At 39.3% G+C, this 12498-nt stretch overlaps 1 protein-coding gene across 3 annotated transcripts in view; it reads left to right on the forward strand.

Annotated features, from left to right (window-relative positions):
* LOC121726141 (guanine nucleotide-binding protein G(s) subunit alpha) overlaps window positions 1–12498 on the forward strand; it is a 41127-nt gene that overhangs the window by 8469 nt on the left and 20160 nt on the right. The gene's annotated exons all lie outside the window — the stretch shown is intronic.

The raw sequence follows: 12498 nt of genomic DNA on the forward strand, positions 1-12498 counted from the left end.
AATAGTGAGTGAACCAGTGAAACCTGCGACTTGGCTACGACCTAGGACAATGATAGTGCTTAGTGATTGGACCTAGTGATTAGTGTTTGGACTTAGTGCTAAGTGTTGTGACCTAGTGTTTAGTGCAGTGTTAATAAAGTCTTCAAGAGAGTCACCAGGTCTTTCTATCCAAATCCTCGAACCCTAGCACGTTACAACTGGTGTCGGAAGTGAGATTTGGAGATGCCATTGACTCCGAGAGAGGACTATAAGGGGAGTGTCAGGACAAGGGCACAACGAGCTGCGGATGCCGCGCCCACTGGGGACCAAGCTCCGCCCACTGAGGGACAGGCTCCACCCACTGGCCCCGCCCACCAGGCTCCGCCCACTTTGGGTGAAGCCACGCCCACCGGGACTCGCCCACTTTGGGCTCTTTCTCAAAGAGCTGAAATTCACGCTTTGCAAAATACTCAAAGGGCTGAAATTCAGGCAATGATGGAATCACAAGACCGCAAGCTCGGCGCTTTGCAAGAGTCACAAGAGCAACAAAAGGACCTCCAAGAGAAAGCGCTTCTGGCTATAAAGGATGTCAGTGACACGGTGACTAAGCTGCGTAAAGATGTCGACGTAATGAAAGAACGAGTTACTGGGTTAGAGTCGGTTGTGGAAAATTTGAAAACCGGATTCACTGAACTGCAGAAGAGAGTAGTGCGCCTTGAAACTACAGGAGTTGGGGTGTCTAGTGGAACTACCGGAGTAGTGCAGGTGGTGCAGGGACCAAGCGTGAAAGTACCGCCATACGACGGCACTACTTCTTGGAACGCTTATCGTCGGCAATTTCAGACTGTTGCTACCGCAAACGGATGGACGGAGGAGCAATGTCTGACCGCTCTCACTGTTGCACTCAGAGGGCAAGCTTTGTCGGTCCTGGAGGCACTGCCACATACGGGAAATGGGTTCCAAGACCTGATGGAGGCACTGGAATCCAGATACGGGGAGCGACATTTGGAGCACGTGTTCCGTGCCCAACTGCGTGACAGAGTTCAGCGCTCAGAAGAAGGGCTTCAACAATGGGCGTTGGAAATTGAAAAACTCGTCAGGAAGGCATACCCAGGAGCTGACAACAAGATGGTCGACACGAATATTGTTCAAAGATTTGTCGACGGAATCAAAGACCTAGAGGTCAGAGCTGCAGTAAGGCTTGGTCATCATACCTCGCTGAAGGAAGCGTCACCAGGTCTTTCTCTCCAAATCCTCGAACCCTAGCACGTAACAATATGTATTAAAAATCCAAAATATATGTACATAAAATATGGAAAAAAAAATCGAAAATATGGAAAAACTAGCGACCCCGGCTTCGCACGGGTACAAAATATAAATAGCCACTAAAAAAAATGATTAAAATCGATTCAGCCCGCAGCTCCGCCCAGCAAAATGATTGCCAGGTCAATTCACAGACTCCGACACTAAGGCCCAATTCACACCGGATCGGCAGCGGCCGGCAGCGGCGCGAAGAGCACTTTTAGTGTGAAATAATTTTAAACTTTATTTACATACTTATAACTACTAGTATCGCTTGAAAACTTCAAAAAGGGCTCGAGGCGCCGCGCGACCGTCCGCGGAAAGTGCTCGCGGCTTCCCGCGACCGCGCGCGTCGTCGCGAGGCGCCTCGAGGCGTCGCGAGGTGCCGCGAGCACTTTCCGCCGACGGAGGCGCGGTGCACAGTGGATCGAAAATCGAGTATCATAGACATAAGAACTTGAATTTCCAGATGTCACTTTTTTGGGCTGAAATATATAGGAGACCATTCTCCTAGTTGTTATTACATAATAAAATGTAAAAAGACGCAGCTAAGTGTAATAATAAGGGAGTTACATTTTTTTTATGAAAGTAAAGAACACGGATCATTTAACAAAAAAACAATAGAATATGTCAAGTAGTTCCAGACAATTTAATTTAATTCAGTTGGAAGTTTTAAATTGTTACTGGGGACACTGAAAAAAGAGAGGGTTGATACATTATATCGCCATAATAATTTCTTTCTTTTTTCTATTTGAATTAAGTTTTTAATTAACCAAAATAAAGTACCAATGGACAGTTTTTAATTAACGAAAATGAAGTACAAATGGTGCCGTTATACAAAATATGCCAAAATGTGAGTAATAATTAGTACTATAATAGTGTGTGAGGATATAACGGCCAACCATGCGATTCCAGAGATATTATTTTTTATATTATTTTACATTTTATTATGTTAATAACAACTAGGAAAACATATTTCAGCCCAAAAAAATGACATCTGGAAATTCAAGTTCCTATGTCTATGAAACTCGATTTTCGATCCACTGTGCGGCGCTCTGAAGGTAGCGCGCGGCCGCCAGCGGCCGCGAGCGTCCACAGGCGACCACCCGCGGCGACGCGAGCCGCCTCTGCCGGCTGCCGATCCGGTGTGAATTGGCCCTAACATCGACGACGCAGTCATTATATTACGCAGGCTGCACCCTGCACAGATTGTCTTCCTCCCGCACGCGCACCCGCCTTGGTGACGCCAACTATCGTAATATTTTAATTTCGCCATAATTTCTAAACCAAACGTCCTATTTTAATCATTCAAAGACCAAATATCTATACTAATATTAAAAATGCGAAAGTATCTCTGTCTGTCTGTCTCGCATTCACGCCGAAACTACTGAACCGATTGTTATGAAATTTTGTACACAGATAGTCTAAAGCCTGAGAAAGGACATAGGCTACTTTTTAACTGGAACCTTTTTCCAGTTGTAAGGGTTTGAAAATGCGAAAATTTGTTCAAATTAAGTTAGTTCCAAAAACTCATAACAGATGGCGCCAAGAGTCGCCTTGGCGCCGTGATCGCGCTATCGCTTGCTCATACGTATTTCTATAAGAGGTGGCAAATTTTTCGATTATTTCGATTGTTATACATGTTATTAAATAACTCAACTACCAACATAGATATCAGAAAGAACAGCCTACCAATAATAAATCATAAAGTCAAACGAAACCAATATTGGTTTTCATTTGTGTGAAAAATATGTGTACGTATACACTTACACAAGCGTGATTGAACATGAATTCTATGAGATTAAATTGTCAACGTGCGGCACGTGCCGACTGGACGTCAAAAAAAGAGTGCTGCTGTCATGTATCACACGTCTCTTTTTACTACGCAGTGTTACTGATAGTGATATCTCTCTTGCTCAGGCCTTTGTTTCTCTATTCCGCTAGGTATATTAACCCTTAACCACCTGTCATACGTCTCACACACCCCGCTGATATTATTTTTGTTAATATTTTTGCGCCGGAGTGTTGTATAGACTCGTTGGATTTTGTACTTTTTTTCTGCGCCCCTAGCTATCGCCCAACGGCTCGACATGTTAGGCATGCATGCATTTATGTTATAAAGACTTGCGGGGGTCTGAGAGACCCCTGTCCGGAGGTTACGTAAGTTTTTTCGATTGTAATTTTTTTATTGTTTTGGAAATAATGGCTCTAAATTAAGTTGTTATTGAGCGTTGGTTGAACCAAGGCCTGACAGATGATGGAAACATACTGAACGACGAATGCAGAGATGTGGAGCCGGTCAAAATAAATCATATTGTATTGGAAGATAGTTCATAGTGTAGCGTCTGATTCCGAATGCGAAGAGCCAACTGCAGTGCAAAGAAGCTATACAGCACAAAGTTATATTCCTTGGGAAAGTGACCAAGAGTTTTCATTTGAGGATGATGCACCTATTAGCGGAAATTCGATCTAGACCTAGGAAGAATGATTATTTAGTTAATGGAATCAGGCGTTACTTTGCGGAAATCCATAGTTTAAATTTAGTTTGTTACTAGCTGTCCCGGTGAACTTCGTGTCGCTTTAAAACCTTTCCTGGACTTCTACGAATATTTTAAGACTAAAATCAGCCCAATCCGTCCAGCCGTTTTCGAGTTTTAGCGCGACTAACACATTTGAAAATCTATTTATATATATATATATATATATATATATATATATATATATATATATATATATATATATATATATATATATATATATATATATATATATTTAAATCGCCGAAGACTTGTTGCGTCTTTTCAAAGTCGAACCCTATGGCGTCTACCATTTCCAATGACTTTTTAATTGTTATTCGTGCGAATATAGTTACATTGCTGTCATGTGAATTCTATTGTCGACGAGAAATTTTGTTTACGTACGAAAATTAGATATTCACTTTGAAATAATTCTCGCTGGTTTTTTGCTTCCGTTCTCGATGGAAATCATGTGACACATTGTATATTTTTGTATTCGTTCCATGCATTTAATCGTTTTTCCTACATCCATTTAAATGTATGGATATATTGATACCGTATATTGTACTATATTAATTCCATGCATTCTACTAATTAAATGACTCCTTACTATATTTGAGATTATATCGGTACCGTATATTATTTTTGTATGTACGCCATAAACTGTTGTGTTTGTTGCTTCCTCCTAACCTTATATGTTATATCGATACATACATAGGTACCTATATAATAGATCCCAATAAATTCATTGCGTGATGTGGTCTCTGTCTACCCCAATGAGGGACAGGAGTGACGATATGTATGTATGAATAGAGAATCATCCCTCTTTATGAAGTCGATTAAAATGAAATACTTATTTCTATAACTTGGAGTACATAACAGACATTAAAAACAAGTTATCCATATATTACATAGATTAATTAAAATTTAAATTATAATTAGGTAAGTCCGCTAGGCTAACTAAAAAATATTAAGGATAATTATGATAGATATGATGTGGGAGCATTTTATTTATGTGAGCGTGTTTCTTCTGAACTTAAGTATGAACACAAAATAAAACAATTGTTTCGGTAGTAGGTATTTTTAAGTTTTATTGTTTAAAATCAAGTAGGTACAATAATAAACCCATAGTCATAATAATCAAAGTGTCGGACAAATCAAATACACCGAAATAGGAACATAAAAGTAATTTAAGAAATTAACAGTTTTAAGAACGACCAGTTGAGAGGCTAATTTACTGACATTGACTATAACTAACTTGTGTATGTAAGCAATACTAGTTTTCAATCGTGGCTCTGCCCACGTGACAAGTTGATAAAATTTAACAAATTGAAATTCGTTATTAGCCGTTTAGGCGTTAAAAAAATAAAACAAAAATGCTTAGAAAAATATTAACCTGAAGAATCACATATCAGACATACCTATCAGTACAAAGTCTCAAAAAAAGGCCCTTTAGGCGTCGAAAAGAAAAATCAAAACGCTTAAAAAATTATTAACGTACCTATCAAAAATAAGATAAAACAGTCCAAAATCTCAAAAAATTACACAACTACACAAAAATTACACAACAATATATATACTTTGTTTGTAAATTTAAATTATGGTTATTATCTATAATAGTACCTATTATTTCTGTTTATTTGTTTTGTACAAAAAGAGGACGGTATTTGATTATAATACAAGTTCACAATAATAATAAATTTTTTGTAAGTAGTAGGTTAACGCGCGCGCGTTAACAAACACGACGCGACGTTGCGTTCTGTGCTGTGATCACATAGTCAATCATGGTTGTCGTGATTGATGTAGATCGTTTCGATCGATTTTTGTATTGTTTATTGTATCTTCTTCTTCCTATTCGTATCCTCATGGCTGAGGGACGTGACCACCAAAATTTGCTTTCTGGGATAGGGCTCTCCACTTGTCTCTATTTTTGGCCTGATGAAATGCCTCCTGGAACGTGCAGTCAGCAGCCTTGACAATCGCGTCTGTCCATCGTGTAGCCACTCTGCCTCTGCCTCTTTTCCCCTCTAATTGCCCAGCTAGTATGAGACTCTCAAGATTATTAGGCTCCCGGCGGGCTATGTGGCCAAAAAAGGCAAGTGATCGTTGTAGACAAAGCGTGGACAGGCGGGTGGTAATTTTGAGTTGCTGAAGTATAGACGTGTTGGTCCGGTGTGCGGTCCAAGGGATGCCGAGCATTTTACGCCAGCACCACATTTCAAAAGCGTCAATCTTAGCTCGAGTACGTGCTTTTAGTGTCAATGTCTCGGAGGCATATAAAAATATTGAAAAGATTAGGGAACGCATTAGTGTTATTTTTGTGCTACGATAGATGTTCTTATTCTTCCATATCTTTTCTAAGCGCCCAACCGCAGATTTAGCCATCTGAGCCCGTCGGACAACCTCCCTCTCGCAGTTACCATTGTTGCTAATCAACGATCCCAGATAGACAAACTCCTCTACGGATTGGAGATCTTGTAGTAAGGATGTCTTTTGTATTTGGTTCAGCTTATCGACGTACATCAGTTTGGTTTTATTGCGATTGATTTGGAGGCCAAAGTCTCGACTAATCTTTTCGAGCCGCGCTAGAAGTTCAGCAAGTTTCACTTCGCAAGTACTTATAAGCGTGGTGTCGTCAGCGAACCTTAGGTTGTTGAGAAGGTATCCGTTAATTTTAATACCATCCTCCCAATCTTCCAACACTCGACGCATTATATATTCGCCTACGAGGTTGAACAGCTGTGGAGAGAGGATGCAACCCTGTCTGACACCACGCTCTGTAGCAAACGGCTCTGATAGATCATTGTCTAATCGCACCCTTGATCGACCTTCCAGATAGAGGTTTTGTACCAAAAATATGAGATGATCGGGGACGCCCAACTCTCTCATCACCTCCAGCATTTTGGACCAGACGATGCAGTCAAAGGCCTTAGCGTAATCCACAAAACAGAGTACTATTGGGACATTGAATTCTCTGCTCTTTTCTATCAGCTGACGGATGTTTAGGATTTGTTCTCGGGTACCCCTGCCCTTTACGAATCCCGCCTGCTCTATGGATATCTGTCTAGTTATATAGTGTGCCAATCTGTTGTTTATAACATGGAGAAGAATCTTACTGGCGTGTGAAATTAGTGAGATGGTCCGAAAATTTTCACACTTTTTAGTCGACCCTTTCTTATGTAGTGGTATCACGAGAGATTCTGTCCAATCGTCTGGCCACTGTCCTGTTCTCCATACTTTAAGACATATTGAATGCATTACTCTGATTCCAGACTTACCCAAGCTCTTAAGCACTTGTGCCTATATACCATCTCCACCGCAAGCTTTTGTTTTGAGCTTATTTATAGCTGCTTCTACTTCATGGAGAACGATGTCGGGTTCTTTATCTGTAAAATCTAATCTAGTGTCAGGTTCATCAGCGTCATATTTGTACAGGTCTTGGCAGTAGTTCCTCCATCTTGTCATCACTTGGTTCTTGTCTAAAAACAGGTTACCCTTTTCATCTTCTATGTTCCAAGATTTTGATTTTCGTTCCCGTGTGAGAATTTTTACCTTTTGGAACATGTCTCTTGGATGTAGGGTATCAGAGTGTGTTTGTATATCTCTACATATGCATTCTTGTCATGTCTACAGAGTCGCTGTACTAGTGAGTCAAGTTCAGAGTATCGCTGTTGTTCTTCCTTTGAATGAATTCCTCCAGTCTTTAGAGCCTTTCTTTGTGCGATTGCCTCCCAAGTGGTCTTGCTCATCCACTCAGATCTAGGGTGTTTTACTTTCCGTCCATTTGTGATTGTTCTAGTTGTCTCTTCTAATGCGGCCTTAAGCTGATTCCATGATGTATTAGCTGAGTCAAATGGGCAATACGTTTCACTGTCCAGTCGAGTTTGTAGTGTGTCCTCAAAAGCTTTCGCTTCTTGTGTTAGAAGAATATTTTTGGATGGTGGAGGCTTTGAAACTACTTTGAGGCGGACTCTGTATTGAGCTATTAACAGCTGATGGTCGCTGCCACAATCTGCACCCGGAAAAGTCTTTGAGAGAGTTATGCACGACTTCCATCTGCTGCTGATTAATATGAAGTCAATCTGATTTTTATGACCTGTTGGCGATCGCCATGTCCATAAGCGTCTTGGATGTTGTTTATATGCCGTGTTAGTTACGAATAGTCCTTTTTCAATGCAAAACTCTTAACAACATCTCACCTCGACTGTTGCGGGCTCCTAAGCCGTATTCCCCAATAGCATTCCTTAGGTGTTGATCATTATCAGTGTGCCCTATCTTAGCATTAAAGTCTCCCAGGATGATAGTACATTCCTTCTTTGGTAACGCTTTGCAGGTTAATTCTAGCTCGTGGTAAAATTCCTCCATCTCTTCTTCGGTGGCTGTAGTGGTCGGCTCATAGACCTGTACAAAGTTAATTGGGTGTGGATGGGCTGAAATTTTTAAGGATATAATTATATTGTTGATGGTATTATACCCCAATACCTTGTCTCGTAGCCAGCTAGCAACTATGAAGCCCACACCACTAAAACTATTGTCTTGCCTGTCAGAGTAGATTACCATATTTCCTTCAGGTGTTATGTGGTATCCGTTATCTTTGACATGGGTCTCACTCAATCCTAGTATAGCCAGATTATAGCGCTCCATCTCCGCTTCAACAACTTCGATTTTTCCTGGCCTTAAAAGTCCACGGACATTCCAGGTTCCTATTGTTATTGCCCTTCCCTTGGGTGTTAGTTTGCTAGAGTAAGATGTTATGTTTCCAACAGTAGCAGAGTTTCTGCAAGCAGCCTGCTGGTTAACTGACCTGCAGCCGGTAGCCAATTTCACACCAGTCGGCCCGGAACCAAGCTGGCGCCGAGCGTTAGTCGGGTCGCATGACATCATATTATCTCTGGTGGCGTTCTTAATCATGGTGGTTTTCTTGGGATTATAGTCGCGGTAGTTTCCCGTTGCTTTCCGCGCTAGACTTTTTGAGGGTATTTAGTCCTCAAGGCCACTACTGCCTAGGAGTCAGGTTATCATATCCGCCGCCTGAGACTCGGCGTTGTTACTCGTTTAACACCACCCGGGGGACACGTGTAGGGTAGTAAAAGGTAATTCCATAGGACGCGAGTAACCACCGCCCCCGTTTATTGTATCAAGTTTGATTAATTTTAAACATTGATTTGATTTGTAATCTAATTTTAATTGCCTGAAATGTAAAATCAGCGATATGCGATCAGTAGTTGGGAAAGGGTCCGGTGGCTTTAACACAGGTTATACTGTAACCTAGCTAAGCTGCCGGTTGCGATCTTAACATTCTAATATAAAAAAACCGGCCAAGTGCGAGTCGGACTCGCGCACCGAGGCCGCGAGGGTTCCGTACAAACCTGCAAGGTTTACAAAGTTCGTTCATTACGACAATCGAGTCATAACTATGGTATTTTTATTGCAAAATGAAATTCATAACATTACAATGGGGAAAGATGGAATTTCAACTTGATAGCTCTACGCGTTCATGAGGAAAAAAGTAATAAGTTTATATTTATTAAAAAATATATATTTTGTAATGTAACTAAAAATTTAAGGTTTTCGGAATTTTTCCTTTATGTGTGCTATAAAACGTTGCTTCATGCCAAATTTCAAGATTCTAGGTCGACTGGAAGTACCCTTTAGGTTTTGATTCCCTTGCGAGTACTTGCGAGTTTCAAAATATGCAGCTTAAATTGCTGTTTCTTTTGATTGCGTTGACATAGAAGTTTGATTTTGTTACAGCTTAAAGGTATTATAGACCTGAGTATTTGGTATGAATTTCAATTTAATACCTCTACGCGTTTATGAGGAAATGGGTAGTAAGTTTAAAATTATTAAAAAAATATATATTATGTGATGTAACTAAAAATTTATGGTTTTCGTAATTTTTCCTTTATCTATGCTATAAGACGTTGCTTCTTACCAAATTTCAAGATTCTGAGTTCACGGGAAGCACCCTGTAGGTTTTGATTCCCTTGCAAGTGTCGAAAATTTGCGGCATAAACGGCTGTATCTTTTGATTGCGTTGGCTTAGAAGTTTGATTTTTTCACAGCTTCAAGGGACAGTAGACCTGAGTAATTGATATAAATTTCAGCTTCATACCTCCACGCGTTCCTGAGAAAAAGGGTCTTGACAGACGGACGGACGGACAGACGGACAACAAAGTGATCCTATAAGGGTTCCGTTTTTTCCTTTTGAGGTACGGAACCCTAAAAACCATTGAAAATAAAATAATTTGCATGTTGTAATTGTCTAGATTAAGGTGTTATCGAGCTGAATAAAAGTACATTATTATTATTATAAGTATGCCATCACAGTTACTATAAATCTTGTCAAGGGTGTCGATTTATGAATGAAGAAAGTCACCAAGTCAAGATTTAAAAAAAATCTCAGAACACTGTACAGTGTACAGCCTAGCCCATGACCCGGTAACCACTTGACGTTGAGTTTCGATGCACTTGTTTGGGCTATTTTCTCATTACCGTGGCTTTCTAATAGCGAAAGAATTATTTAAATTGGTTCAGTAGTCTCGTAACTCGTAAGTTAAATAGTAATAAGCAAACGATTAAATATTTCGTCTCTACAATATTAGTAAGTATAGATATTTAAAAATACATTAGTCCCAACCCAATTCGCAGTCTAAACTTAGTCACTGATGGGCTTTTGTTTAAAATATACAATAGGTAAGTACTTATCAAAGAAAATCATATACGTAGGTATGTAGGTAGGGACATAGTAGTTAATACAATCGATCCAAAATACTTTTAGACCGGTAAGTATATAAACAGTTCAACAACAAACAGGACACTCGACGTCAGGATAATGATCGTAAATTGCATATTTACAAATGCTGCACCAAAAAAATGAAGATTTATAAAGCGATTTTATGTTCTTTCGTTTCATAGGTAGAACAAAATGATTTGTAATAATATTGATATTATTCTTGGTCGTTGCACCACAATTAAAACATTTTTTTTGTATTACAAAATGGGTCGACGGCCAAGGCCATTTTATTTTGTCTTTAAAATAGTTTTTAAAATCACTTCTTTTAAAAAAACGATCTACATCAATCACGACAACCATTGACACGACAATCTAACACTGAAAGAATTTTTCAAATCGGACCAGTAGTTCCTGAGATAAGCGCGTTCAAATAAGCCCTTTCAAATAATTTCCCTCCGTTTTTTCCACATTTTCCTCTATTTCTTCGCTCCTATTATTCTTAGCGTGATAAAATATTGCTTATAGCCTTCCTCGATAAATGGGCTATCTAACACTGAAAGAATTTTTCAAATCGGACTAGTAGTTCCTGAGATTAACGCGTTCAAACAAACAAACAACCTCTCCTGCTTTATAATATTGAAGTGTAGATAACATTTTTACTACTTTTCTTACTATTCTACTACTATTTTTCGAAAATGTATCAAATAACTACCTAATTGTAATATCGACATTGCATCGATTCGATATATTTGTTCCTGTTTTCCTGAAATACAGTTACAGATTTAATCATTATTCTGAATGATCGTCATTATGTTTTTAGGGCTATTCAGGAAAAAGACGTTCAGGAAAATGAGGAATTCACTAAATTCGTTTATAATTAAGTATTGATATAAAGAAAATTATTAAGAACTTAGAAATGTTGCGGGCCTTTATAACTTATGTAAATGACGTCTTATTTGGAAATTTTTGTAGAACGTATTTCAAAGAGAGAGAGAGAGCATAAAACGAAGACCTCTATCCACACCAAAGCACTGCGATCAAATAAAGTGAGCCAGCAGATTTTATCGCAAAATAGGTTTCAACCCGTCACGTTGAGTATATCGGCAAGGCATTCAAAACAAACAATGCGCAGGACAATGACGCGAATTTTATGAACATTTTAAAAATATAATTTTTAGTTATTTAATGTAAGTTGATGTGTTATTTGTTGGTATCGGATTCTTCTCTTCTTTATCTTCAAATTAACATTAAATTTTTAATCCTTTCTAGCTCATTTTTTTTATAAATAATAAATTGTAAGCGGCAGTATCGAAACGACACGCAAAAATTTCATAATTTGGTACTTTTTTTTATAATAACTTTTGAAATATTAACTCTACTTTCAAATAGTTTTAGCAGCATTTTTGTAAGTTAATTAGACATTGAAATGTGTAATGTTACATCAAATTTACGAAGGCGTTGTGAACCCAACTTTGAAGACATGAATTTAGTCTCTCTCAAATATTCGCCCCACTACACAATATTTATACCACAAGCGTCATTACGTCCGCGCTGGCCGGCAAAAAATATAAACAAAAACATGCCCTTGCATGTCGCGTGCGAACTCCGCCCCCTCGCCTCTGTCACACCCGCGTCTCCTCTGGGACAATGTCGTTTTGTGGGACGTAATTAAATCACACATTAGAATTGATAAAAACTTTATTATATACAGGAATCCACATTATCGGCGTGTTATACGTAAACAAAGTATCGAATATACGCCACCGATATACGGCGCACAGTAGCGACCTCCAAAATTCGCGCGCCAAATAGCGGAACTAAAAAATACGCCGAAAAGCACTCCGGTGACAAAACAACGTCCATGCCAATATTTCACCCAGCCATTGTACTAACCTTAACACTACTTCTGGCTGAATTTGAGAGATGGTCAATCTTGCGTCCGTATACAGGATGCAACAAGTCAGT

The sequence above is a fragment of the Aricia agestis genome, chromosome 1, assembly GCF_905147365.1.
Source record: "Aricia agestis chromosome 1, ilAriAges1.1, whole genome shotgun sequence".
NCBI classification, from domain to species: domain Eukaryota; kingdom Metazoa; phylum Arthropoda; class Insecta; order Lepidoptera; family Lycaenidae; genus Aricia; species Aricia agestis.